Here is a 5,845-nt window from a genome sequence, read left to right as displayed (position 1 = left end):
TTATGGTTAGCGTTAGGGTGAGGGTATGTGTTCGGGTGAGGGTTATGTTTAGGGTGAGGGTGTGGGATAGGGTTAGGGTTAGGCTGAGGGTGATGGTGAGGGTAGGGTTAGGGTTAGGGTGATCTTTAGGGTTAGGGTGAGGTTTAGGTTTAAGTTTAGAATGAGGATTAGGCTGAGGGGTGGGGTTAGGATTAGGGTTAGGGTGAGGGTTAGGGTTAGGGTTAGGGATATTGTTATGGTTAGGTTTAGAGTTAGGTTTTGAGTTAAGTTGAGTGTGAGGATGAGTGTTAGGATTAGGGTTAGGAATACGGTTATTGTTTGTGTAAGAGAGAGGGTGAAGATGAGGTTTAGGGTTAGGATTAGGGTTGGGGTTATGGTGAGGTTGAGGGTTAGGTTTAGGATTAAGTTGAGGTTTAGGGTTAGTGTGAAGGTTGGGTGAGCGTGAGGGTAAGGGTTAGGGTGAGGGTGAGACTTAGGTTTAGGGTTAGGGTGAGGATTAGGGTTAGGGTTAGGGTTAGGGTGAGTGTTAGGGTTAGTGTGAGGGATAGGGTAAGGGTTAGCCTTAGGGTTAGGTTTAGGGTTCGGGTTACTTTGAGGCTGAGGGTTAGGGTGAGGGTTAGGTTTAGGGTTAGGGTTAGTGTGAGGATTAGGTTTAGGGTTAGGGTTAGGGATAGGGTTAGGGTGAGGGTAAGGTTTAGGGTGAGGTTGAGGGTGAGATTGAGGTTTAGGGAGAGGGTTAGGGTTAAGGTGAGGGTTAGGGTGTGGGTTAGGGTTAGGTTTAGGGTGAGGATATGTGTTAGGGTGAGGTTAAGGGTGAGGATTAATGTTAGGGTGAGGGTTAAGATTAGGTTTAGGGTTAGGCTGAGGGTGAGGGTGAGGGTGAGTGTTAGGGTTAGGATGATTTTTAGGGTTAGGGAGAGGTTTAGGTTTAGGTTTAGGTTTAGGATGAGGATGAGTCTGAGGGATGGGTTTAGCATTAGGGTTAGGGTGAGGGTTATGGTTTGGGTTAGGGTTATGGTTAGGGTTCGGGTGAGGTAAGGGTTAGGGAGAGGGTAAGGGTGAGTTTGAGCGGTAGGGTTAGGTTTAGGTTTGGCCTGAGGATTCTGGTGAGCTTTAGGATTATGTTTAGTGTTAGTGTTAGGATTAGGTTTACGGTGACGGTTAGGGCGAGGTTTAGGATTAGGGGTAGGGTGAGGTTTAGGGTGAGGGTTAGATTTAGGATGAGTTGTACGGTGAGGATGAGGGTTAGGTTTAGGGTGAGGGTAAAGGTTAGAGGGAGGGTTAGAGTGAGGGTCAGGGTTAGGGTTAGCATTAGGTTTAGGGTGAGGGTGAGGGTTAGGGTTTAGGGTGAGGATTAATGTGAGTTTTAGGATGAAGGTTATGATTATGGTTAGGGTTAGTGTGAGGATTAGGTTTAGAGTTAGGGTTAGGGTGAGTGTTAGGCTGAGCAGTAGGGTTAGAGTTAGGGTGAGGGTTAGGTTTAGTGTGATTCTTAGGGTTAGGGTTAGGGTGAGGGTATGGGTTAGGGTGAGGGATAGGGTGCGGTTGAGTTTTAGGTTTAGGTTTAGGTTTAGGATTAGGGTGAGGGTGAGGGTGTGGGTTAAGGTTAGGTTGAGGGTGATGGTAGGGTTTTGGGTTAGAATTAGGGTGAGAGTTAGGATGAAGGTTATGGTTAGGATTAGCGTTAGTGTGAGGATTAGGGTTATGGTTAAATTTAGGGTTAGGGTTAATGTGAGTTTGACCATTGGGGTTAGGGTTAGGGTTAGGGTTATTGTTAGGGTTAGGGTTAGATTTAGGGTTAGGGTGAGGGAAAGGTTTAGGGTTAGGGTTAGCATTAGGGTTAGCTTGAGGAAGAGGGAGAGGGTTAGGTTTAGTATTAGCGTTAGGTTTAAGGTTAGGCTTAGGGTGAGGGTGATGGTGTGGGTGAGGCATACTGTGAAGTTAGGGTTAGGGTTAGGGTGAGGGTGAGGATTGGGGTGAGGGTGAGGGTTATGGTGTGGGTGAGGGTTAGGGTGATGTTGAGGTTTAGTGTGAAGGTAAGGGTTAGGGTTAGGATTAGAATTAGGGTAAGGGTTAATGTTAGGGTAAGGGTGAGTGGTAGTTTGAGAGTTAGGGTTAGGGTTAGGTTTAGGCTTAGGATTAGTGTGAGGATTAGGGTTAGGGTTAGGGTTAGGGTGAGGGTAAGGTTTAGGGTTATAGTTAGGGTAAGTTTTAGGGTGAGGGTTAGGGTGAGAATGAGGGCTAGTTTTAGTATGAGTGTTAAGGTGAGGGTTAGGTTTAGTGTTAGGGTTAGAGTGAGGGTGAGGGTTAGGTTTATGGTGAGGGTGAGGGTTTGGGATAGGGTTAGGGTTAGGGTGAGGGTTAGGGTGAGGGTTTGGGTTAGGGTTAAGTTGAGGGTGAGGGTTCTGTTGAGGGTTAGGGTGAGGGTTAGGGTTAGGGTGAGGGTTAGGTATTGGTTTAGAGTTATGCTGAGTGTGAGGGTGAGGGTTAGGGTTAGGGTTAGTGTGAGGGTGAGGGTGAGGGTTAGAATTAGGGTGGATTTTAGGGTTAGGGTGAGGGTGAGGGTTAGGTTTAGGTTTACAGTTAGGATGAGAGTTAGGCTGAGAGTTAGGGTTAGGGTGAGGGTAAGGGTTAGGGTGAGGTTGAGGAATAGGGTTAGGGTTAGAGTTAGCATGAGGATTCGGGTAAGCATTAGGATTACAGTTAGTGTTAGTGTTAGGGTTAGAATTAGGGTGAGGGTTAGGGTGAGAGTTATGATTAGGGTTAGGGTGAGGGTTTGGGATAGGGTGAGTTGTAGGGTAAAGTTGAGGGTTAAATTGAGGGTGAGGGTAAGCTTAGGTTGAGGATTAGGGTGAGGGAGAAAGTTAGGGATAGGGTGAGGCCTAGGCTGAGGGTGAGGGTTAGGGTTAGGTTTAGGAATAGGGTGTGGATTAGGGTTAGGGTTAGGGTTAGAGTTAGGGTGAGCATTAGGCAAAGGGGTAGGTTTAGGGTTAGGGTGAGGGTTAGGTTTAGTGTGATTGTTAGGTTTAGGGTTAGGGTGAGGGTAAGGGTTAGGATGAGGGATAGGGTGAGTGTGAGGGTTAGGGTTGGCATTAGGGTTAGGGTTAGTGTTAGGGTGAGGGTTAGGTTTAGGTTTAGGATTAGGGTGAGGGTGAGAGTTAGGGTTAGGGTGATGGTGATGGTAGGGTTTAGGGTTAGGATTAGGGTGAGGGTTAGGATGAAGGTTATGGTTAGGGTTAGGGTTAGTGTGAGGATTATGTTTATGGTTAGGGTTAGGGTTAGAGTTAGGGTGAGGGTGAGGGTTTGTGTTAGGGTGAGCGTTAGGTTTAGGGTTAGCATTAGGATGAGGGTTAGGGTTAGGGTTAGGGTGAAGGTTAGGGAAAGGATGAGCGTTTGGGTTAACATTAAGGTTAGGGTTAGGATTAGTTTCAGTTTTAGGATGAGGGATACTTTTAGGTTTAGGGTTAGTGTGACGATTAGGTTTAGGGTTATGTGTTAAGATTAGGGTTAGTTTTGGAGCAAGGGTTAGGGTTAGGGTGAAGGTTAGGTTTAGGGTTAGCTTTAGCGTGAGGTTTAGGGTTAGTGTTAGGTTGAGGGTTAGGGTGAGTGTGAGGGTTCGGGTTTGGGTTAGGGTTAGGGTGACGGTGAGGGTTAGGGTCAGGGTGAGGGTTAGGGTTAGGGATAGCATTAGAGTGAGGGATAGGGTTAGGGTTATTTTGAGGGTGAGGGTTATTGTGAGGGTTAAGGTTAGGGCTAGCAATAGGGTTAGCATGAGGGTGATGGAGAGGGTTAGGTTTAGGGTTAGGGTGAGGATGAGGGTGAGGTTTAGTGTTAGGATTAGGTTTAGGATTAGGGTGAGTGTGAGGGTGAGGGTTAGGTTTAGGGTGATCTTTATGGTTAGGGTGAGGTTTGGTTTAGGTTTAGTTTTAGGATGAGGATTAGACTGAGGGGTGGGGTTAGGATTAGGGTGAGGGTGAGGGTTAGGTTTAGGGTGAGGGCAACGTTTAGTGTGAGGGTTAGGTTGAGGGTGAAGGTTAGGATTAGCATTAAGTTTTGGGTGAGGGTGAGGGTTAAGTTTATTGTTAGTGTTAGTGTCATTGTTAGGTTTAGGCTTATGGTGGGGTTTAGGGTGAGGGTTGGGGTTAGGGTTAGGGTTATGTTTAGGATGAGGGTTAGGGGTAGAGTGAGGGTTAAGGTGAGGGTGAGGGTTAGGATGAGGGTGAGGGTTAGGGTTAGGATGAGGGCTATGGTGAGAGTGAGGGTTAGGGTTAGGGTTAGGGTTAGGTTGAGGGTTAGGGTTAGGGTGAGGTTTTGGTTGAGGGGTAGGTCTAGGGTTAGGGTTAGGGTGAGGGTAAAGTTTAGGGTGAGGTTTAGGGTGAGGGTGAGTTTTAGGGAGAGGGTTAGGTCTAGGGTGAGGGTTAGAATGAGGGTTGATGTTAGGATTAAGGTGAAGGTTTGTGTTAGGGTGAGTGTTAGGGTGAGGTTTAGGGTTAGGATGAGGGTTAGGGATAGGGTGGAAAAGTGAGGTTTATGGTTAGGTTCATGGTGAGGGTGAGGTTCATGTTTAGGTTTAGAGTTAGCTTTAGAGTGAGGTTTAGAGTTAGGTTTAGGGTTTGGGTGAGGACTAGGCTGACAGTGAGTGTTAGGGTTAGGTTTTGGGATAGGGTAAGGATTAGAGTTAGGGTTAGGATTAGGGTAGGCATTAGGCAGAAGGGCAGGGTTAGGGTTAGGGTGAGGATAAGGTTTAGTGTGATTGTTAGGGTTAGGTTTAGGGTGAGGTTTAGGGTTAGGTTTAGGATTATGGTGAGGGTGAGAATTAGGATTAGGTTTAGGGTTAGAGTTATGGTTAAGGTTAGGGTGAGGGTGAGGGTTAGGGTGAGGGTGAGGGTTAGGGTTAGGTTTAGCATTAGGGTGAGGGTTAGGGTTATGGTTAGTGTGAGGGTTAGGGTGAGTGTGAGGGTTAGTGTTTGGGTGAGGGGTAGGGTGACGGTGAGGGTTAGGGTGAGGGTGAGGGTTACGGTTAGGGTTAGCTTTAGAGTGAGGGTTACAGTTAGTGTTAGGGTGATGGTTAAGTTTATTGTGAGGGGTAGGGTGACATTGACGTTAAGGGTTAGGGTGAGGATTAGGGTGAGGCTGAGGGTTAGGGTTATTGTTACTGTTAGGGTGAGGGTTAGGGTTAGGTTTAGGGTTATGGTGGGGGTTAGGGTGAGGGTTGGGGTTAGGGTTAGCATTAGGGTTAGCCTGAGGGTGAGGGAGAAGGTTAGGTTTAGCATTAGGGTTATGTTTAGGGATAGGCTTAGGGTGAGGGTGATGGTGAGAGTGAGGCATAGGATAAGGTTTAGTTTTAGGGTGAGGGTGAGTGTTAGTGTTAGGGTGATATGTAGGGAAATGGTGAGGGTTAGGGTGAGGTTGAGGGTTAGGGTGAGGGTGAGGTTTAGGGTGATGTTGAGGGCTACGGTGAGGGTGAGGTTTAAGGTGAGGGTTAGGTTATGGGTTATGTTGAGGGTGAGAGTTAGGGTGAGGGTTAGGGTTAGGGTTCGGGTTAGGTTTAGTGTGAGGATTAGGGTTAGGGTTAGGGTTAGGGTGAGGTTAACGTTCAGGGTGAGGTTTAGGGTGTGGTTTAGGGTGAGATTGAGGTTTAGGGAGAGGGTTAGGGTTAAAGTGAGGGTTAGGATGAGTGTTAGCGTTAGGGTTAGGTTGAAGGTATGTGTTAGGGTGAGGGTTAGGGTGAGGGTTAAGGTTAAGGTGAGGGTGAAGGTTAGGATTATTCTGAGGGTGAGGGTGAGGGTGAGGGTTAGGGTTAGGGTGATCTTTAGGGTTAGGGTGAGGTTTAGGTTAAGGTTAG

This window comes from Dipodomys merriami, unplaced genomic scaffold (assembly GCF_024711535.1).
Source record: "Dipodomys merriami isolate MVZ:Mamm:240054 unplaced genomic scaffold, mDipMer1.0.p SCAF_651, whole genome shotgun sequence".
Lineage (NCBI taxonomy): Eukaryota > Metazoa > Chordata > Mammalia > Rodentia > Heteromyidae > Dipodomys > Dipodomys merriami.
This window is presented reverse-complemented; position numbering follows the sequence as displayed.